Raw genomic sequence first — 24,349 nt, 5'->3', positions numbered from 1 at the left:
GTGTAAACTACTTGAGAGTGGATTTAAGTTAGATATTAGGAAGAAATTTTTCACATTAAGGGTGGCCAGGATCTGGAATGGGCTTCCAAGAGAGGTGGTGCTATCACCTAGCTTGGAGGTCTTCAAGAGGAGGCTACATAGTCACCTGGCTGGGGTCATCTGACCTCAGTCCTCTTTCCTGCCAGGGGCAGGGGGTCAGACACAATGATCCATTGTGGTCCCTTCCAACTCTACAATCTATGAATCTATGAAAGATAATAAGTTCATACCTAAAAATGAATCATATTGTGTTTGGAACCATAAGCGTTGGCATTTCCCAGTTGTCAAATACTTGACTTACAGACTAAATGATGTTCTTCTAACACAGTTTTTCTTTTTCCTTTCTTTTGGGGTTGGTAAATTGAGGATGTAATTTAATATTTAGGATCTTGTTTTTACCCCTTGGCTTTTGCTTGTAAGTTTTCGTATGCATCTCAAGCACTAGCAAATGTGGATGCAGAGGGGCTGCAGTAGTGTGGCTGCAGTAGTATGGCTGCATCCCAGCCTTTCTGACCATGCAGCAGGAACTGCGATGAGGGACTTTTTAAGTTCCCAAAGAAGGAAAAAACTCCTTCCTCCCTTCCTTTCCATGTTCAGACGCATCCCTACCCTCCCATCCCCTTCCTTTCCTTCTACTGTCTCCACTGTCCAGGGGTGAGGTGGGCTCCTGTCCTACTCCAGCTGAGCTGCACGGGGGCTGAGCTTAGCGTGGGAAAGCAACAGCAGTGGCAGGTGGACAAGTTTCCCCCTCCCTGTGTGGGTAGTCACGTTCCCCCTCCCTGCCTGGTCCTGCCAGGTGTTCTCCACCAGCCTGGAAGCAGGTGTGCAGAAAGAGAGCCCATCTGTCCACTGCCACTGCCACAGTCCCAGACTTAACCCAGACCTCGCCCAGCTTGGATGCAATGGCTCTGGAGCTCCCCTTGCACCTGGGCAGTTGGGACAGTAGTAGTTGTAGGTTGAGGGGTGGAGGGGAGGGGATGTATCTCTTAGCAGGGAGGGGAAGGCGAAGTGGAATTCTTCCCTGCTTTGTGGACTTTAAAAAGTCTCTGACTGCTGCTACTGCAGTGAAGTCTCCCTGCCCTGGTTGATGGTGGTGGTGGTGAGGGAGAAGGAGTCTGGGAGCAGGAGCTGCAACAAACCCTACAGTGCCAGTTGCTGGTCCGGCACCCCACTTTATAAAATCCTGGCTCGACTTCTGAGCGCTAGAAGATTCTAACACCTGCACACGTGTAATGAAAATCACAAATGTAAAACAAATTTTAGCACCTTTGTCAGTCTGGGATAGATGTAAATCTCATTCTTAGTAGATGAACTGCCTATATTTGTAATTATTTTTTGTGGGTCAAATCCACAGTAGTCCTACTGTTTTGTAACCTTAATCCACAGATAATCTTATATTGTTAGTGCAAATTTACACAAAACAAGGGTAGAAGATAGTTACTAAGAGGTTACTGAACATTAAAGACTCAATATTTGTTTTAAGCCAGCCCTAAACAGTTGCATCAACCTCATAAGGCATTGTGCCTCAGAAATATTTTAGAGTGATATTTTCTCCTCTTGTTGCTTCTTTGCCCCAGGGATTTGTAATGTACTTGTAGCTGATCCCAGAAACAAATTATTACATTCTCGTCCTCCTGTACTGACTCATTTTTTCTAGTGAGCAACAGAGAAAAGGTTTCACCCATTCCCTTCTCCTAGTATGTGCATTGGTTCCCTGTTGATATTGCTGTTTTATTCAACATTATTCAGTATAAAAATGGAGGACCTTTCCTTATGTTCTCCTATATTAATGAACCTATTTTTGTTTACATACAGCTAAGCATCTTAACCATTTGAAAACTTTATTTGCTGAGCATTGCAATTAAGTTTAAGAACAGCATCTCATTAAGAATAGGATGGTATGAACTTCTCAGAGCTGCCTTAGGTTGTCTGCAGATATGAAAATATAGCTGTATCAGTTTTGCCTGAACTACATATATGTAACGTTTCTTCACAAGTATAAAAATTAAAAACTTTTTTCAGATGATAATGATGATACTAGCCTGTATACATTGCTTTTTATCTGTACGACTCAAGATGAAGATTGGTGATGTGCTTGAATTTATCAAGGGGTTGAATGAATACCACCATTTTCCATCCTGCAATGCTGTTCTTTCACAACACTCTGCCACTCAATTACTATTAAAAATCAATGTGAGAGCAGGAAAATTAATATTTTAAGGCCATTCCCCTCCTTGTCCTTTTTTATTTACTCAGTGCAAGAAAAAATAGGGATAATCTGGCATAGCAATTCAGATAATTCCAAGGAAATTTTAAAAAATGAATAAATTGGTTCATAAACTTTATAGCACTTATGACTGAGTTCTACATTAGAAATCCATATGTCTTAATACAGAGTAAAGTACAGCAATTATGCCAACTACAAGTTTAGCATGCTGTTGCCTCTCAGGTTTATTAACCTTCTTATTTTTGTATGTTTAATTACTTTAAGAAATTTCACCTCTATGTAAAAGCTAGGATTTATATTTTTCTGATGTTTTATAGAATTATAGAACATGATGTGCTGAAACACTACAATAGGGGGAATTCATGCTTTGACACCTGACTCACCTCATGTTCTGCCAAACAATAAAACATAATAATCACAATGCTTAGAAAAAAAATCTGCGTATCTGGGTAGTACACATTTTCTACTGTTAATTGTCCTAAGTATTTTATGATGACATTGAGTGTAACTGGCAACAGTTATTTTCATTTTGCTTAATGTATCAGGCTATGAAACAATATTTTAACAATCTCAGAAATATGTTCTCATCCAGAAATGTAATTACATTTATCCATAAAATCCTCCATGGATAGGAAGAGGTTTACATCACCAGTTACTGTAATTTGATCTTTGAATCCTCACACTACACAAGAATTTGACAACAGATCAGAGTGGCCTCATTCTCATAATTTTTAGTCTCTCAAAGTACCTGGCTATGAGCATATTTTTGAGTGCTGTGCAATTTATTTCCTTGACTGACACTATGGTACAAAGTACAAAAGTGGATACATTTTGCAACTCCAGTTAGCATGTCAACATGAGGGCATTAGGTTCTCTTCTCTTCTCTTCTCTTCTCTTCTCTTCAACCAGGTGTCTGCCAGTATGCATTGCAATATCATTGAATCATAGAAAATTAGGGTTGGAAGAGACCTCAACATGTTTTTTCCATGATGTCACTCCTTATCCATGATTTCCTTCATGCAAGGCTCTGGCTAAACTTGGCTCACAGGAAGGTAGAAGTGGTAAAAGTAAAAAAGGTAAAAATGGAGCCCACGCATTACATACAACCCTGTGTTATATCAAGTCACTCTACTGTGGAATAAAGTCAACTTGGAAAAAAAACTGGGATGATTAAATACTGGGAACAATTTCATCAGTATATCTGTTCAGTTTCAAGTGCTCTAGTCAATTTAAACTGACCCTGTTCATCCTGGGACAGGGCTTTTTCTCCAAAAATATTTGATAGAAGCCTTCTCTTCATATTCAGATGAGACTATCTATATTTTTAACAGTAGGTTTACCTTTTTGCCTTTCTATAAAACCATGCCTAGTCCACTGTATTTCAGTGTAAATAGAAGACATTGTCTCTATTCTTCTTTTTAAATGTTTTTGTATGGATTTAAAATGATGGTGATTATGCTTCCTGTATTTAAATAGAGAAATTAGGACTGAAAATTGCAGTGTGTGATTCATAAAACAGGATAGAGGAATAATAAAGTGGCATGTGCTAATTTCATGCCTATCATGGGATTTTGTATAAAATTTGTTCCCAGCTCTCAAGTTGCAAGTCATTTGCCTTGGAAAAAAATGGATTGATGCCATAGTAACCAGTAGTAAGTCACAATATATGAATTACAATATTTTGTGGCAGGAGTGAAATTAATTAGGTTTTGTCACCACTACATGTTTCAGGAGAGCATTTGGGTTTCAGAGGTGGTGGGGAAGAAGCCTTTCTTTTACAGCAAAACATTATTAATTTGATCATACAACGATGGCACTTTCTCATCCAGAGTATTTAATTCAGATCTTTAGGATAGGGAGAGTTTATTCTTAATTAAATATGGGACAGTTTAAATCCCTTTTCAAAAAAGAGCCATGCTACAGTGATTTTTTAGATGAAAAAGGGAGGTTGTTTCTTCTATAATATAGTCTACATGACCTTTACCAATTATTGTGCTTTTTATCTGTTATCTTTTAAAAAGTTTTGACTAATTAAAAGAAAAGGGTCAGGTTTTCACTATGTGGCCTCTATTTATGCAAATTCTAATGTATATGTGTAATCACCAGGGATCTAGGTCCTTCATTTTCCATAGAAAAAAATGTGGATTTTCCACTTTTAACAAAGAAACAAGTGAATTTTACACTTCTGCAAGGGGCTGGGGGAAGTGGGAAGAGAGCCATCAGGCAGGTGTTACGTCTCAGCTCTGTATTCTTGGGCAACCCTGGTACAGGATGCAGTCTGTCTGACTCACAAAGGACTCACCCCCCCCCCTCCCCTCCTCTACCTAAATGAAACTGATTAAGATGCAGTGAGAGAGACATAATCTGGATTTACTAAGGACTTTTCCCCCCCAGACACACACACACAGCTCTAAGTTTAATAGGCATCTCGGGCCGTACATTCCCCGGTCCCACTATGGGAGGCCTATTTAAACTTGATTGACTAAAACTCGGTTGCCGGGTTAGGGAATGCTGAGGCAAGAGACCGAGTCAGAGGGGGTATGGGCAACATTTGAACAATGGTTAAGGGTTCATCACAGCATCCAGCCTGCTGGAGCCCTAATCCCAGGTGTTGTCATATCTTTCCCGAGACGACTGGTGGGAGTCCTCTCCACAAAAGGTTATGAGCACCCCAATAATTGTCTTAAGTCTGTTAAAAGACTATAGTAAGATCTGGAAAAGTCATGCTAAGCTGAGGCTTGTGCACAACAAGTAAAAATCCAAAATCCTGATGCTGCAAGCTATCTATTGTTCCTGAAGAAACCATGAGATATCCCATCAGTATATCTGCCACCCATAGGAATTTCAAGCTGGCTCCCAAGTATTTGGGTTACTCCCTAATCTTAAGTGTTTCCTGATTATCAATCAGTTTCCTGAGATGGTCCAAACCAGATAACCCCTTGTCAATAGAAAAGACAATGATTTACACTACTGAGGGTGCTTCGAAGCAGCTGAACTGAGGGTATAAAAATCTGTAAGTGTGTGTGCTGCTAGAGGGAGAAGAGGAAGAGGAAAAGGAAGGAAAAGAAGTAGAAGCAGGAGGAAAGAAGGAGAAGAAGAAAACCCCTGTGCTGACACCATCCCCTGTCGTTCTTGGGACGCTGGAAGAACAGATCATCTCTCTCTTCAAGGATTGTGCTACGGACTGTGCCTGTCAGCTTTGCAGCCTGAGTACCGTGGACTAGGTGAGATCCCAGCGTTCTCTGTCTTCTTTCTAGGCATAAACTTCTGAACCTGAACTGTATCAGTTAAGCTTGAGCTAAGTTTCCCCAAATACTTAGTGAAACCAGGGTAGTATTGTCATTGTTGGTGTTTGTTTTTCTTTTGCATGTCTATTACTACTAGTACTATTATATATTTCATATGCTTAGCAATAAATAACTTTTATAGTCAAACTGGTAGTAATTGGGTATATTTTTCCTTCTCTGCTTCTCTTTCCTCCCGTGCTCTGCAGCAACGCTTCTTTTACCTACACTAAAGATCCCTGTGAAGCCCAAATTATTGTGGGGTCTGCTCATCAAGAGGCCAAGGATTGGGACATGCTGAGTTGACGTGCTGAGTTTGAAACACATAAGGGGATCAGCTTGTATAGGCTGATTGACCCAGTTTGACTCAGACGTGCCCTTATGAACTGAATGCTGGCCCATGAGGGTGTCAGCTGGACACCCAGCCGGATTCAGAGGGATTCTGTTTACCTGTGTGCTTGTGTCTGACTGCATTTTATTGTTGCTCTTATGAACTGATTCTTGGCATATGAGGGTGTCAGCCTGTCCATGCTGATCAGCCCGGCCAGGTCAGGCGTGTCACGTTAATTTGTGTGTGTTTGTGTGTATGACTGATTTGGTGACTGGAGGAACCCAGTCCCATTGAGATTGAGTCCTGCAAGATAGCTCCACTGGGGGTGAGGGCTTGCAGAAGGGAGAAATACAGCTCCGTATACTAACACAACAGCACATTGACAGAATCACCAAGACCCTAGAAACTATCCCTAATAAATGAGCACACCCCAAAGTAATGGGCAGATTTGGTAACACAGGGAGTACCATATGCACGTGTGTGCTCACACATATGTATGGCCGCCAGGAAGCCTGGAGAACAACTCCCGCAGCTACGTCTGGTGGGGGAGCGTGGGCGGAGAGGAGTTGAGGTCCCTATAAGGAGGGAGTTGGGCAGGACCAGGGCTAGGGCTGCTGGTCAGTGCGGGTGGTGTGTGGAACTTGGGGCCCAGGCCCATCTGCAGCCTCAGGGCTCCAGCAGGGAGTGGGATGGAGCCGTGGGCAGCCCGTTGGGGGTGGGAAGGGGCTGACTCCCCGCCACTGTGTGCACTCCTGGGGGGCAAGGGGAGCACGTGCCCCCCAGATTTGTGCGCAGGGTGGGGGTGGGGTGGGCTGCCCACTTTGGGCTTGGGCTTCCTGCCCTGCTGCCTTCCCCTTGGGGCCTCTACAGCCCAGTGGGTGGGACCTGGCAGGACAGGGCAGTGCGGGGCTGAGCAGGGAAGCTCCTTGCTGCTGCAAGCCCCACACCAGCCTGGTAAAGTGCCACTTGCTCACCCAGCAGTAGTGGGGGCAGTGGCATAGAGCTGTGCCCCTCGCTGCTGCCAGGCAGGCAGGGGCAGTTCAGCATGGTAGTGCAGAGCTCCTAGTGGTGGCATGAGACTCCCCAACTGGCTCCGTTCTACCCTGCCATGCAGGGTCCCACCTGCAGAAGTCCTGGGAGAAGGCAGCAGAGTGCGAATCCCCAAGCCCTTGGCAGGCAGCCGTGCCTGCCCCCCACCCTCAACAGGGGGTGCTCCAGCCTTGCCACCCATGGTGGGGGTGGGGGGGAGCCAGGCTTCATGCTCTGCTCCACCACAGCAGCCACCACCTCCCACCGGTGGTAGCTGGGGCTTGGGTGTGGCTGTGGCGGAGGTAGGGGGCTGCAGACCCCTGTCCCTGGCCCCGTAGCACTGGCAGCTGAGGGCTCACTCCACCAGGGGGTGTGGGGCTGTGGCTTGGGAGTGAAGGGCCTGGGCCTTCATCCTAGTGAGATAAGGGGGCAGAGGAAGCTCTGATTTTCCATGATACAATCCCAAAATCAAATACCAAAATTTATAGCTACTTAGAAATTATTTTATTTATAGTGATTGAGACACTGGTAGGCTTCTAAATTGCTTTAAAATTGTAAATATATCAATAAAATATTGTGTTTAATCAATACCTATATATATAGTAGCATTTCATTTTAATCACAGATTTTGTGGGGTGTAATCAGAGAATTTGTGATTTTTAAACAGAGAAAACTAGGATCCTTGGCAACCACTTAGGTAAGCAATTTTATTCACTATCAGTTATCTGTGCAAATGTTAGTTTTTATTTATACAAAGCAATAACAGGCTTTATTTATGTGCATTCTGTCATTTGTGCTTACAAGAGAAGGTGTACTGAAAAAAATGTACACAAGCAATTGCAGAGAGAGTGTTATTCACCACATTTGTCAAGTCTCTTTAAAAAGTCAAGGCCTTAATAAGATTGATGCAGCATTTGCTATATATACATGAACACCATAAACCTGTATTTTTTTTCTCCTTACACACAGTTTGCAGTTCAGCTGTGGACACTTGAGTGTCAAGGGTATGACCTTGATTGGGGGGGTGGGGAGGGAGGGTCAGGGTCAAGGAGCGAAAGCTGAAGCCAAGAGTCACAATACCAGGTGTCAGTCCAAGGTATCACACTGGGGATAAAGATGGGTCCATGTTCAAGGCCAGACCAGGAGTCAAGATCCATAGAGTTCAAAACACACAACAGGGGCAGCAGGAAAGAGGTACCAAGGCAGGAGGGTCCAAGGCAAAGGAAAGACAAGAGCAAGGTGGGAGGGTCCCATGTAGCAGGGCTACAAACACTGTTGCCAGGACAGGGCCGCAAGGCAAGTGGGAGCGTTTCTCATCAAGAGTTTGTGGTTTGCATTGGTTCTGATGGGTCACATGGTCCTTCATTGGGAACCTGATAGGAGGAGACAGGCTGCGCTCGGTCCAACACTCAGCCAGCTGTTTGGTGGTGCTCAGCCCAAGCCTGTGCCCGTGAGTCCAGAAGATTCAGGTTTGAGCCGCAGGAGTCCTAACATCAAGCACCTCTGGATCTATTGAGTGTAGCAGCATTAAAAATGGACCCTCCTAAAGGAATAGGAAAGGCTGCCCTGCAGAGGGACAGATCACGAAGAGACAGAGTTTGTCCCAGTAGGGACACTGTTTGCCCTGAGGGTGAGTGAAGCTTTTTTGGAGGTAGCACTCTTGGAAGTGGGAGGAGTGATATAACCCCAACAGAGTTTGAGTGACAGACATTAGCAAAAGCCCAGGAAGAGCCCTTGCCTGGATTGGCTGAGCAACTTGGTTAAAAGAGGGGAGCAGTTTTCCCAGGGGGGAGAACAAAGGAGAGAGGGGGTGAGAGACAGGCTGGAGACCAGGGAAAGGATCTCCCCATGGCCGTCCCTCTGAGACCCCCTGGCAGTGCCCTACAGAAGTAGAATCAAGAGGCTGCATCGAGAGTGCTGCACTATGTTCATTCTTCTTCCCTTCCCCTCCGAGCCCTGTCAGGGCAGGACAAGAGAGGAGCTGCCTGTGAGAAGACTGAGCCTGGGAAGACCCTCCTGCAAGCCCCGGTGTGGCTGGGTGAGCACAGCAGGGGAGGGGATGCAGGGCCAGGGGGAGACTGCTTGAGACTGCCCTGTTTTTTCCCCTGTGAGTGACAAGGCCCTGGGGAGGGGCAGTCTCAGGGTGTGGGCGTGAGCCCTGGGCTAGAGGGGCAGGGACTGCTCCAGCCACCAGAACCCCCGGGGTAGGCAGGGCCCGGGGAGGGGCTGCATTTGCTCGGTGCTGTGAGGCTGTGCTGGGCAGGGAAAACTTGCAACCTGCAGCCCAGACACTGCTCCCTGCTGAGTCTGGGAAGGGGTCTGGGCAGGAATCAGCTCTCTTGCAGGGACTGCAGGGGCACCGCCTGCTGCACCGAGACCCCTGGAGCTCATGGTAGGGACTCCAGCACCAGGGAGCACCCGCAGATCCTGTGCAGGGGCAGTGCACACAGGGTCCTCAGTAGACAGTGTACAAGTTATGGACTGTATAAATAAGTTCTTGATGGTTTATTAGTTGGAGTATCAATGTATTTATTTATTGATTCCTTATTTATTGTGGGTAATTTGTATACTTTCCCCTAGTGTAATGCGTATCCAAGTAGCATTAACCCTTAAGCCACCATCACCAGGTTAAGTCGTGCAACATTTGTTCTATTGCATTGGTTATATGTTACCTTGTAAATAATTAAAACCTGTAAATAGTTTTATAATGGTCTGCAAGGCTGTTTGATTGTAAGGGGAGGCTCTCTGCTCTGGGACCCTGCAGCAGCTACCCAGGGAGCTAGACAGAGCCACTGGCTACTGGGTACCCCAGGATCCCACTATTCAGGTGAGGGCACAGGTAGTGTTGCACCCAGGGTTACATGAGTATGCCCAATATGGTCATGATCTGGCTCAGCAAGTACACAGTGACTTGTCCTGGGTATACCCATGAGGCTGGGTAAATACTGAAATAGTAACCAAATAAAAAAAAATCTATGATTAGCTGGTGTTAGACATGGGGGAGAAGGATCCTCTAATAATGTTTTAACCAAATAAACTAATTACTAGGGCACTCACTCAGAAATCAGGAAACCTATATTCTAGGCCTCCCTTAGTCAGAGTTGGAACATGCGTTTCAGTCTTCTCAGTAAAGTTCTCCAACAGCAGGCCACAGGATAGGCATTATCATGACCCTTCTGTATGCTCTATGCTTAAAGTAGACTCCTCTTGGGCAGCAGTGAGAAGGATCTATATGGGGCAAGGAGAAAGAATAAGTCAAAGGATTTGTGGCTCAGTGAGATGGATGTTGCCCTGGAAGGGTAGGACCCTGGATTCTATCCTAGATTCTTGTTCCTAATGGAGCAGAAACTTCCCCAACTCCCTCTGCTTGCTTTATCCAATGAATATAAAATGTAAGGTGCAATGGCCTAGCTTCAAGAGGATGCTGGAAAGGTATCTGGATCTAGAGCTGTGGTTCTCAACCTTGTTAGACTCAAGGCACCCTTTGGAAATGCCAGCTCTTAAATTTCACTATTTTTTAATTATGAAAAAGTAATAGAACAGTTTTTCTGTTGCAAAAAACTCAGAAAGACAACAGCAGCTCAGAATGTTTTTAACTCTATGGATTCCTATTTGAAATCTCTGGGTGCAGCCAGATGTGCTGGCACATACAGTTTGTGGTGCCACAAATCTCTGTAGCACCACAAACCTCACATACTGCACATTAAACCTGTGGTGGGCCAGTAGGGGGCACTCCTGCATTGAGCCACCCACCTCACTGTGCCCAACCACCTTCCAGGCTCCTAGTGCCTCCCTGGAGAGCGCCTCACATCTGGCCGACCCCCTTCCTAGAGCACACCCGCTAGCCTGGGGGTTCCACTGCCACCACCCAGGGCTCTGGACTAATTCCTACTCCACGCACCCTGGGAAACACAGGCCTAGTAGCCCTCGGGGGTACTTGATTCACTTCAAGAAGTTGGGACGCTTCCCTCAGTCAGAAGCACAAGTAGTGGTCTCCCTTAGTCAGCCGAACCAAGGGGGCCCCAAGGCATAATCTAGACCCACTCCACTCCCAATAAGTCTCCCACAAATAGGTACAAAGGAGAACTTTATTGGTTACAAGGGGTAGGGTTAGAATAGGGTGCAGGGTAGAGCAATATCAGAGAAAACCTGTAGAGCAAACTCCCCTGGCTGGGTAGCCTTTGATCACACATCTGAGTTACTGCAAGCTATATATGTAGTTAGATCTCAGGTAGCTTACTCACAAGTATCATCCAGAGGCAGGTGGAGATTCCCTTTGGAAGCAGGCAGTTCCTTGATCATGAGTTTTGAGAGAAAGAGCAAGTTTCAGATGGTTCAGCTCTTCTCTCTCTCTGAGTCTCCCTTATGGCTGCTGCCCCCTCCTCCTGGGCAGTCCTTAACTTATATAGCCCTTGTGACCTCATTTACTTGGTCCAATAGAGGCCAGCATCTGTTGGCTGTCAGCCAACCAATTTGAAATACATCACTAGTTGCTGGGCAGACTCTAGCCCACCAGGGAGGAAGCCCCTCACCCAGGTATGTGATACTAGTCATGCAGGCAGAGGAAGCAGGTTTCTCCCCTCCCTCAGGAATGTATCCAGCTAAGGTACCTAAAGAGATAGGGTAAAGGTGTGTCTCCCCTGCTGGGCCCATCCTAATCAAATTGTCACATAGCAGAGTTTTTGGGGAGAAACAAAGGTGGCCTTCTGCCACACTGCCTGCCAGCTAGCCCCATGCTGAGGCACCCTGTGCCCCAGCCAGTCCTCCCTGCAGCACATGGAGTCTGGCTGGGAGATGGGATGGCCTGGGCACAGTCCATAACAAAAGGTATGTGCAGGGGCATGCACTGCCACACAAAGTAGCAGCACAGATCTGTACTATTTGCACTGCTGCAAGCGCCTGCCCCTGCTTGCCTGGAGATAACCTCTGGGTTTATCTTGTGAATTATGTTTGCACACTTAACAGTGCTAATATTGAATTGCACCCTTGCAAGGATCTCAAGGCACTGCACCCTGGTTGAGAATCACTGATCTAGAGTGTTTCATCCATCCCTCCTGGATTAAATGTAGTCTCCATGGTAGTCTCTCTCTCAACTGAGGGATTCTTGTAAATAAATGAAATTCATCAATAAACAATGGGCAGAGCTGATAATGGTTTTGAAGTTCAATTTGGTTAAAGTTTAGATGTCTATTTCAATAATCAGAATTTACCAGACTAAAGTCTGAAAATCTTTTGAGGCAAAATTTTTTTAATGAGATTTTTGGCACTTCTGTTTTTCACTGGAAACACCATGAGAACAGCCTTTGTTGTGGTGTCTTGGCACTTCAATTTTGGTCTTGGCAGGAACCAGGGAGTACAGATGTCCATGAATATTAACATTAATTATAATAACAATAATATCAACATCAATATTAACCATTTTTTCAAACTAAAATATCTAATTTAGGTTTTGGCTTTGGTTTTCAGTGGAGATTGAGGCTTGTATTTATGCTTTCTGAACAACTTTATGTTGTACAGGATGTTACAAAGAAAGTAGATGTGACGGGGTCTATTTTCCCTGTCTGGATGTCAACTCACAATATATTTAGACTACTCAAGTCTACCTTACACTGGGGTAAAAGTGAAGCAGACACATTACATATAACTCTATGCTATAGTAAGTTACTCTACTGTACAATTAACCTGAAAAAAACAGGGATGCTTACATACTGGGTAAATTTAATTGATGTACCTGTCCAGAATCTACCACTCTAGCCAAGTTTAACTGATCATCCTAGGAAACCTTTTACTGAAGCTATTATCTGCTCCCCTGCAACCTAGTGATGAGGTACTATATAGCAGTCCACAATCTGTTAATGCAGGATAAACTAATTTTTGTTCTGCTTTGGATCCTAGTGTAATTTAAATCACTGTACAAAACCAAAAACTAGTGTAAACATGTCATATATGCTCACCCTCTGTCTTTGGTTATGTACAAAATCTCCCTTATTACTAGTGAAGTTTGGAACACATCAAAGGAAGGATTTTCTAATAATGAGTGTACAAAATGATGCCAGAATTAGATAGTAATGAACAGTGAAAGCTTATCATCTTACTCAAGAAAGAATTAATTAATCTATCCAATTAAGAATTTCAAGGGTAGCTGTAGCTTGCATGTTAGTTAATGTACATTTATTTAAACATAAATTAAAAGTGGTTAGAGGAAAAGAAGAATATTTTTGTTTTTCATACACTCTCCCCATCCATTCCCTAATATCCACAGGGAGTACTGGGGTATTTAAAAAAATATTTTAGTGAGCTGATTAGAGTTGGCTGTGACACCAAAATTCCCAATATCAGGTATGACATCCTAACCCAAGCTACTTCTCAAAAAGAAAAGATACATGAAACAGAATATCAGTCTTTGAAAAATTAGCAGAATGTCAGACCAGAAGATATATACAAGTGGAATACCTAGAAGTACCAATACTTTTTGAAGGAGAATGTATCAGTGAAATTAAAGTCAGCCCCAAAATCTATGTAACTCACAGCTGCAAAGTACCATGTAGAGTAAATGCTTAGTTGAACTGGCCTTTTTGGATGAATAATGAGAACATTCACAATTACATATTTTGTTCATAAGCTGGCTACAAAGTGAGCAGGTTAGAAAGAAACTCCTTGTATAGGCAGTTTATTACATAATTGTCCATTATCCCTTCAAATGAAGCATTTAATATTGGCCAGTGTCAAAGACCAAACAAAAAAATACAATCTGAGTCAATAAAATCAAAATTCACTTTGTTCTATAATTAAAAAGACAGTGCTAACAACCTTTCCAAGTTAGACTTAAATAAATGGGAAGTCAATAGGCAATACAGTGTATAAACAGAGACAAAAAAAACAACCAGTTAGACCTATTTTTCAATGGAGCACACAAGCAGACATGTTAAAAAGGAACAAGTATAAAATGTTGTGTATTTGACCTCTGAAAAATCAGGCCCAAGGATTTTTTTCCAACTGAGCACCTAAAAATTGATGTTTTTCATCAGTAATCTTTGTGCCTCATGTACTCATGTGTAAAATAGGAATAATAATAGTCCTGCCTCACCTTAAGGAGATGTTGCAAAGATAAATTCATTAATGACTGTAAAGAAAAAATGGCTAGGTACAATGGAGGACTTTGGGTGTGACGATGAATAGTCATACTGAGTCAAAAGGAAGGAAATATACCATGTGTCCGACAATCTGTAGCAACTCTTTTGTGTGTATATTCTATCCCACAATATATGGAAGCCCATGTAATTTTGCTGCTATTTCATTCAAGACTAAGTTATTTAGTTCCCTCTTACCATAGGATACAGCAGCCACATGAAACTGTTACCACACACCAGCTGACGTATGGTAACTTCCCACCACCTTCTTTATATAATGGTATAGTTTATTCATCTGTCTGCAACTTTGGCAACCAAAATGAATTTATTGTTAGTATTACTCCAAAACTGATCCAAAAAACTCCTGCTCAGCTGCCACCTAATCCTGGGGACGCCTAAAATACTCAGCGCCTGCTTTTTTTACTTGACATTTTCTTAGTTACCTAGATCTGTGTCTTAGGGTATGTCTAGAATTGCTGCGTCTGAATAGTTTAGCACCCAGTTCATGCCTAAATTCATAATTAGGACTCAGAACTAGGCATTTCCCTGCATAAATCCCCTGAGAGGCCCAACCCTGCATGTATTTTCAGAGTACACTTTATGTGTGGCAACAGGATTGCACACCTACAAAATTGTGCTGCAAAAATTTTCTTTTAAAATGATAGTGGTGGTACTACCTTTGTCTTAATAGTCTCATGGTTAAATTATTTACCCAAGAAGTGGGAAATCCTGATTTAATTCCTGCCTTGGCCTGAGGTAAGGGATTCATGCCCAAATCTCCCTCCTTTCAGTATTCTCTAATCATTTAGCTCTGTGGTACTCAAACTTTTGGTCAGATGAGTGGCACAGGGCTGGTCTGTGGGATAGACTAAGACCTGTATGCCAAGACTGGGTCCTCAAGCCTGGTGCTCCAAGCTCAATTCTAGTGTGCAGGGGCAGGAAGGGGCAGCTAGGCATTACCCCCAGTGGTGGATTTACCATGAAATAAACCATGCAGTGGCATGGGGCCCCCAACAACAGGAGGCTCCAAAATGCAGGACAAATCTGATAAATGACTGAACTTAATAAGCATTGCAAGTCACAAAGTGGTCCAGGCTTTCTGCATTCTGTGAACTGTACTCTAAATGTGGTTTTTTTTTAAGTAGTCTAGCAAAGAATTTGCTTCACTATTTTTTCGCTGTCTCAAATGTCCTTTTTCTTATCTGGGTCCCGAGGGGGATGGGGGGCGGAAGGCAAAAATGAAGCTGTGCACGGGGCCCCACTAACTCTAAATCCACCACTGACTACCCCCACATGCTGGGATTGGGCCCTGGGGTCCAGCACCACCCTTGCCCAGCCATATACACTGGGATTGGACACCTGAACCAACATGCAGGGCCTCAGGCTCTCCAGGAGTCATGGAGTTTGGTAGCAATGCCACCACTCTCCCACTAGCAATTTCCAGAACCTTCAGGAGCCCTGCAGGCCAGATAACATGGTTCTGAGTGCTGAATATGGCCCAAGGACCAGGGGTTGAGCACCCTTGATCTAGCCAGAGGCCAGTATGAGTGGGCTATTTTATACTCCTATTGAAGTTGTTCTACTCTGCATAAAATACCAGATCAATCCACTTCTCCCCACCTCCAGGCCCCAGCCCCCCAGTGTATGGGGCAGATGTGTGGGGCAGGGGGAAGGGGCAAACATCCCTTTGCAGGCTGGAACTGTGACAGCCTGCATGGGAAAAGCTGTGGTTTCCCCTGTTTTTCTCCTTTTAAAGGAGAATCCATTTTTAAAGTTTGCTTGTGACCCTTTCATATATTCTTGTGACCCACTTCTGGGTCACGACCCATGGATTGAGAAATGCTGGCATAGACCATCCTGCAATCTGGGGAGGCAGGGGCAAGGGAGTAGAAAATCAGAAACCACCATCCTTGGTCAGTTCATTAACAACTAAGCTACAGAATTATTCTTACTTTTGTGCTCTTTCCTTGTCCAAATGAATATGGAATGCTTTTCTAAACCATGGAACAACTCCAAACACAAAGATGGGGAATGCTCTCACCAGAGCACCCTGTTGCCAGATGATTAGGGCACTCTCTTCTGAGGTCAAAAATGTTGATTTGAATCCCTTCAGGCTGAAGTGGGAATTTAACAGACATTTCCCACTTCCTGTACTACTGTTCTAAACACAAAGCAATCATGGGTAAGTGGGTGATAATGGCATCACCGTTATTGCTACCCTTTAAGAGAAAAGAGTGATCTTTGTTCTTTCAAAAACAGCATATTGGCACCTAGTCAGTAAAGGATTTTAGCTGCAGATAGTGTGTACTTTTACAGTTGTGAATAGGATTCATGTAGGCTTTGTTGGGCAGGCCTACAAGGGCTAAATCAGAAAAGGTCTCTTGTAGAGATGGAATGTGAGACTGATTGACTGATTAAGGGTAATGGTAAGCAGCTGCTGGAGTTAAGTAGGAAGGCCTGAAATATAGCTGGGAAGAATAAAGAGGGTCTGGAGTAATGATAAGCTATGTCTGCCTAGTTTATCAGTACAAGACAAGATAATAGAACTATGACAACCACATTAAATTTATTGTGTTCTTAGATGTAGGGAGTGAAAATAATTTAGGTACCAGTTATGACCTAATGGTGAGGAGCATACTTAGGACATGATTGATATTCCAGTTAGTTGGTAAATGTGTGATCAGGTAATTCACCTCTACCACTAAATGATTGGACTAATGGTGTATTTATGTATATATAAACATGCATATTTTTAGAAGGCTTTAGATTTGTGCATCTTTGTGCTAGTTCCCTCTGTTGAACAGCCCAATCATTTGGCTAACAGTGGGGGAAAAAAAAACTGATGTGGTTATACTTCTGTCTGTCTACTACATGATTTGCTTGGGACTGACAACAGTGAGCTAGGGCCCAAACTTCAAGGAAAGTTGGGAAGAAGATTGAGCTGAAACCCAGCATTTTCTTTTGACTAGCTCTAGGTGGTTATATGCTAACTTCAGGGATCTCCCCGCTCATCATGCTGGTTGTTTTGGTTTCCATTCTGAAGTGCCTGTCCCAGGTGTGTGGGTACCTAACACATGGTTCTGGATTTAGTTCTAGGGATCAGGAACAAAACAGTTGCGGGGTGTGCAACTTGTATTCTAGGTCTTTAGAGTCTAGATCCATGAAGTATTTAGGCATCTAACTCCTATTCAAGTAACTGAGAGGAAGGTACCTAAATACTGTTGTCAATCTAAGATATTTTTTTATGGTAGTACTGTAAGAACACTACAGAGAAGTCCATGAGAATTTCAGTAGTTCTGTATTTAATGCAGGGTTATATGGTGCATACATGGGACCATACAAATGAAGATAGAATCCCTTTCTATCCATTGAATAAGCACATTCAGTCCCAGGCTCTGACCAAGCATAGGGCTTTCTGCAAAAATAGTATCTGATAATTAGATGAACACACAAGGGGGGATGAGCTGTGTTTTCAAGGGGAATCTTAATTATTGTGTTTTCCTAACTTTGTATTTGACTTTGCACCTTCAAAATAATCTTTTAAAATATTTTTTTATATGCAGTGTATATTAAACTAAGCCAGTTGGTGACTGGTGAAAGAGAAAGGGTTAAAGGCTGCAGCTCAGTGGACTAAATCTAAAGTGGCTACAGAAGGGAGGTTTTAATCAGCAAACAGATGCACATAATTAGATTATGGAGTGGAGAATGAAAACTCGGTGGTGGAACAAAAGGTGATTGTAGTACTTGTAAATGGAATATACCTGGTAAAACTAAATGTAATAATTTACTACAGCCAGCATAGTAGTTGGTAGAAGAAGAGAGTTGTGATATGTTTGAAGAAAGTGACTAGAAAATCCCTATGAATTGTAAGGAAAACTATCACTTTTGTAGTTTCTGAATGGTAAATGTCTTTCCTTATGATGCTGAATAGGAAAATAGCATTGCAACCTGCAACACCCTGCCTTCCCAAATAACAGGAGGCAGTAGCAAGTTACTGCTGTCTGAAAGGAAACTATAATGTAATTGCAAGGGAGACTAAGGATTTCTGTGAGGAGGCTTCACATATGACCACTGTATAGAAAACAGTAAAGGTATTTGAACTACCACTTTTGATTCATGCTAGGATAAGAGTTTTTAAATGTTGAACTAGTAGCTAACAGATAAGTGTGTTTTCTACATCTCATATGGCCTGCACTCAGGCAGTGGTGAAGGGCTTTGCTCTTCTTTCCTCTTGCTGGGAAGAGGGATGTTGTTAGTTAATAATTGAACCAGCTCTTATACTGTGCTTTTCATTTATATCTGTAACAATGACAAGCAGAAATCACTGGCAGGAAAATAGAGAAATTTTCTGTTCTAGAAAACAAAAGACATTCTGGACTGCATATAGACTTTTTTTTGCGTAATACTGTGTGTCCTCAGGGCTCAAATTGAATGGTTGTACTACAGAATAACTGGCTTTTATTTTGAAAGTGGCCATGTTTATATCCAGATTTTCAGCGCTCATGATTTATTTATTTTTTTTAATTTTACCACCATGAAAATTAAAAAAGAAAAAAGCCTTTAAAATGTGGAGACAGTGTAAACTAATGCTTGCCTGTATCTCTAGGGATTTTGTAACAATAGCTCTAAGGAGTGTGAACTGGGCAGTTCACACATCTGGAATGTCAAAGATGACAAATTTGAAATGATAATCATTTAACTGTCTTACTTTTCTCAAAGTATGCAAGAAAGGAGAGTGGTTTATAAGCTGCAGAATCTATGAGAGTGGTACCTAAGTGAGATTTCTGAGTGACTTGCATTTGGGAAATACCTCTATATCTTACCACCCCATCCCCCCACAAGGGAAACCCAGATGGGGGAGGCCAAGCTTGGAAGAGTCTGTTATATACAGGGATCCTGGTTTTGTCTAATAAAGAATTGCAAACTCTCCTATTTTTAAACCCCCCTGAAATCTTTAATTAAAATGAAAGCCCCCCTGCCCCCACAATCCCCTTCGCCCTCACTCCTAGCCCATTGCCTGCCCTCCAGCCCCGCTGGTGTCCCTTGACCTCCACCCACAGCCCCTGCTTCACCAGCCCTGCTGGAGGGGACCCCCAGCTGCCAGGGCTATGGGGCCAGGGACCCAGGTCCACAGCCCTTTGCCCCCAGCAGGAGGCACTGGCCACTGTAGTAGAGTGGAGCCTGGCTCTTCCCCTGGCTGCCTGCCTGCTGTTGGCTTGGGCAGAGGGGTTGGCCCCCTGCCACTAAGCACACTCCCAGGGGGGCAGAAGGGTCCCACACTCCCCCAGATCTGTGCACAGGGCAGAGGTAGGCATGAGCTGCCCACTGCGGACTTGGTCTTCTGCCCTCCTTGGCGCCTCCCCTGGGGCCTTGGCAGCCTGGTGGGTGTGACCTAGTGCTGCAGGGCAGATCAGGGGTGTGCAGGAAAGCCTCTTGCTACCGTGAGCTCTGTGCTGCCCTGGTGATGTGTCTCCTGCACATGGGGCTGCAGCAAGGGGTACAACTCTGCACTGCTGCCTCCACTGCTGCTATACGCACAGGAGATGCATTACCAGGACAGCTCAGAGCTCATAGCAGCAAGCAGCTTTCCTGTGCAGCCCCACTCTGCCCTGAAGCACTGGGTCACACCTGCCAGTCTGCAGAGGCCCCAGGGGAGGGCAGCAGGGTGAGGAGCCTGAGCCTGCAGTGGGCAGCCTGCCCTGCCCCCACCCTGTGCACAGATCTGGGGACCATGGGACATCTTTGTCCCCCTGGGAGTGTGTGCAGTGGTGGGGAGCTGGTCTCTTCTCCCCGGTCCCCAGATGAGCTGCTCATGGCCCTGTCCTGCTCCCTGCTGGTGCCCTGTGGCCATGCATTGAGGCCCCAGGCCCTAAGCCCTACATGCTGCCTGACAGGGCAGCAGCCCCAGCCCTGCCTAGCTCCTTTCTTCTCTATGGGGGCCTCAATCCTCCCCGCCACTTACCTGCAGGAGTTGCTCTCCAGGCTGCCTGGTGGCCATGCATATGGTGCCCCTGCCTGATTGCCTTCCTCCTGTTCCCTCCCATCCCCTCTGCCAGCTCATTGCAAAACTGTAAAATCCATGGGTTTCTCTGCTAAAATGAGAAATCTGCATTTTACTCCAGTTTTCCATGGGAAACGGAAAACCCAGATCCCTGATTATATATAACCTAGTAGTATGTGTTTGTTAGCAAGGCATGAAATAAAGGGGGAGCCCAATCAACCAGTTCTTATATGTTTCCCCAAATCTTGGGAGAGGGGTAGGGGACTGTCTGTTTCTGATTGCAGATGAAGGGAAAAGTTATCCCTAGCTGTAATATTGTGTGCTCCTAGTTTTACTAGAGGTTGTCTGTAGATTCCAGTATATGTGACTATACTGAAAAGAAGGAAAGACCATGAGGAATTAACATATCTATGAGAGTATGCCACCTCTTGGAAAGAAGGGGTGGGGGAAAAGAACCCCCCAAACAAACTTAAGTCCCCCACCCCTCCCAAAATAACCCCCCCCCCCAAAAAAAACCCACAAAACAACAAACTGTCTAAAGCTCAGGGTGATTCTGAAAGTTTTTAGATGTTGAAAACTTGCGTTATGTTCCTTGAGTAGTATCTTGTAAGAGTATATTGAGTGGGAAATCTGTTGAGGAGCTAGAAATTTAATTTTTATGTGCCTTCAACACAAATGTTGAGCTCTGCTTTCTATAACACTTTGCCACTTGGAAATGTCAAAGATTCAGGAGTTTATATATAGATGGAAAGTTATAAGTGCAAACAACCCTGTTTTTAGTGGTTGTTGCTTTTATTATGAAGTGACCTATATCAATAGATACCTAATAAAAAATCAAAATTTGCTGATGGCACTGCAGTGTGTACTCACTCACAGCAGTAAAATATTGGGGGGTTCTTTCTGCCAAAGCTGGGATTTCTCAATTAGTACCTACCTGTATTTTATGCTGGGTAAAATTGGGGGCCTGAACAAAGCTGTCTAATTTTGTAACAACTAAACTGGGTGAATTAACTACGAGGGCAAATCATTTGGCACAACCAATAATGCAGTAGAAGTCTGCATTCTTCTTGAGAACCTGAAATATAGACTATACTAATTTTGTGGAATACTTTTAATAACACAGCTGTTCCATTAAATTCAGTGTAGATACTGTGCAATGGGACAAGGACTCTAGTTAAAAGTAGACCATTGTCTTCTGATAACTAGCCCTTAGGTTGCATCCCAATGTTCCATAAATCATGTTTGTGAAATATTTTTGTCACTTGTTGCTTTTAACAGAATATTTTAAAGAAGACATATATATATTTTGCATTATTTCAGAGGGTGGGGGGTTAAACCTAATCTAGTCCCCTTTCATTTCACCCATGTTGTTTGTAAAGAGTTTGGCTCATTTCCTCCCTAGGACCACAGGCAAAGTTATTGAGGCTGCTTTTGGTTTGTCTTTAGTTCATTTCCTTGGTTTTAAAAGGCATAACGTAAAAACACTAGTAAATATAAGCTTTACTTTATTTCCCTTGAGGAAACCTCTCCAGAAGCTAGCAGATTGCATTGTGAGTGACATGAATGGTATTATTGATTGTATACGAATCTTTCATACATCGTATACCTCACAACTCCTTACAATTTAGGTGGGAAATGAATCTGCTTTTTGAGATGGTTTTCACTTGAAGAGCCTTTATCAGATCCTGCTGTGTCACCGTCCTACAGATGTCCATAGCTAGCCTTTGAGTATTGTGAAGGAGCCTTTCTTCCTTTCAATTGCTCCTGACTTGGTAAACAAATGATTTCATCTTCATAAAATCACTTTGCTTTTTTTCATAAAAAGCAACAGTATCATAAATGTGATTAAACAGGCTTTCAAAGACCAACAACTTTGTTAGAAACTAATAGAATACCGACCGATAAGAGTTGCAGGAATTCCTTCTGCAGTGTTTATGTACTGGTCTCAAATTGCACTTCATCGTAACTGGAATTGACAGCCAGCAGTAGTCAATGCCACCCCCTCTCTGCTACCAAAATACTAGCCTTATAACAGCACATATTACAAACCAAGATCAAAAGTCAAACATCACTTGATGTAAATCATGATGATAATGTAGTTCTGATTAAGTATTATTTTGCCTCCATGTGTATATCTTATTGGGAGGATAAGACTCAGAGCCACAGAAAACTTAAGCAGTGGTATAAACCCAACCCTAGGAGTGGAATTTACAAACTTGATTTAGATGGGTACATTTTATGCAGTGAATGGAGAGACTGAGGCCCTTAGGAATGGATTTGACAACAGTTTTCATGCTGGGGGAGGGGGCCAGGCTTAATCTAGCTGATGGGGAAATGACTGGAGAGAGGGATGAGTCTGAGGTTCCATATTTCTCCCTATATTAATCATCTATCTGAGACTGGAATTCAGATCATGAAAGTACCCCTGGATTTGGGCACCAAAGCTGTTGCTTTGTGTATAAAAGACTGGTGTGCTGTCTTTTTCTCTGCCTTTTAAAACAGCTGGAAGAGGAAAAGGAGGCGACAATTGAGGTACTGGAGGCATTTGCCATCATATAAAACTCAACTAGGCCACTATGCTTTAAGGTTATAGCATTTCCTTCACCCTTCCACCCCCACAAAGGGATTAATCCCCACATCATACCATGTAATTGGCTGGGATGAGAACAGTTTTTATCCCTCCTGTTCAAACTCAGCCACTGTAAGGAAAGGAATGCAACATGGCATCTTAGACACATCCCTCTCCCAAAGCATTTCCCATGAGCTACTTTAAGCCTGGTTCCCTCCTTCAGCATTCTGGCTGTTGTCAGTTCCATTCCTAAGGGCCTGTATTTTACTGATCATTGATCCCGAGAGAGAAGGAGGATTGTGACTCTATTTCAGTGGTAAGAACACTCCTTTAAGGAGAACCCTGGGTATTGCCCTTCTGAGGCAGCTTATGCATTTTGCATTAGTCAGTCATTGGGTAATTAACAGAAATAACACCAGAAGTAGGAACCATAATCCAGGTCTTTCCATTTCTAGCTGAATACCCTAACCACTAAACTACAGTCAGGCTCTGCACAAAAGAATATGACACACAAGGAAGAATAGGAATTATTGCTTTTCTTTCTGTTTGCTTGGGGTTGCCTGTTCCCTTCTGAAGACTTCTCCAAAACAGTTTTGTAACTGTCACAACCCAAGGGTGTGATTTTTTTGTTTGTGTGTGCTTTGGCACTGCTGAATTATTTTCCCGCCGTTTGAAGCTTTCTTTGCAGGGTGCATTCCTTCTTTGCAGCAGAGAAATGCATGTTGCAAGGAGTTCCCGCCATTTGTATTTAAATTCTACCCCCACTATTGGTTGTTTCTAAATTATTCCCACGTGGTGGCTAGTGATTGGCTTGCTGGCTGTATAAGAGGCTTGGGTGGTTTCCGCCCAAGTTGGAGAACTTCGAGCACACTGCAGAGTGCCTCTACAGAGATTTGACCTGAGGCTGGCTGATCGATAGACTGATCACCTATCGATTCTTCTCCCCGTCGCCGAGCACAATCCTCGACGTATCCCTCTTCCCTGAGCGCAAAAAGTTCCACGGAGCCTCGACAACTTCGTGTGAGTCAGAGTTTTGTCCGAGTCCTTTAACATAGGGATTTAAGCGGAGCTTTACCTGGGAAACTGTCCAGCCTACACCGTGACCATCTACGGTGTAAGTAAACAATCTTGAATCAACCATTACATGTCCGTGCCTAATTCTAGCGTGTCGCCTGCTTTCTCTGACCCAGCGTGTCCAGGCTGCTGGCCACAGCCCACGGCGCAAAAAAAGGGCCCCGGATCGCTCCCAGCCTGCACATGGCGACGAGGATGGGATCAGGAGAAAGCACGCTGGAGCTAGAATTAGTTAAGAACTGCCCTTGGCGCAGTGAAAAACGCCAAGTGAAAAGTTTTATGGAACTGGAGGCGCATATCGCTTACCACCAGGTGGGAGGAACGGGTGAGAGATGTATCAGCGGACGTCACTCGCTGAAGGGAGAAGAGGGAGCTTCCAAAGATGGAGCCCCAAGAGAGAGGGAAGTGTATTTGCACCCCGCGGCATTCGGGTGTATGATGAGCGACAAGCGGGTCCTGTTCAGGCCCCTCGATACTGTGTCCCTCGCCAGAGTCAACCCGGCGGGCAAAGTAAACCCGACCCTCACCCGGGAGTGTGCCCATTGCCTAAGATATGCTCGGGAGAGTGAAGAACCGGTGCCGATCGGCCGGTTCTCCCCTTTTATGGTGGCGTCTAGATTAAGGGGTCGCGAGCTTCCATCCGAGCTCCGCGAAGATCTGGAGAC

The sequence above is a fragment of the Alligator sinensis genome, unplaced genomic scaffold (assembly GCF_000455745.1).
Source record: "Alligator sinensis unplaced genomic scaffold, ASM45574v1 scaffold49_1, whole genome shotgun sequence".
Taxonomy (NCBI): Eukaryota; Metazoa; Chordata; order Crocodylia; family Alligatoridae; genus Alligator; species Alligator sinensis.
The sequence above is the reverse complement of the archived record's forward strand: the minus strand, read 5'-3'. Positions refer to the sequence as shown.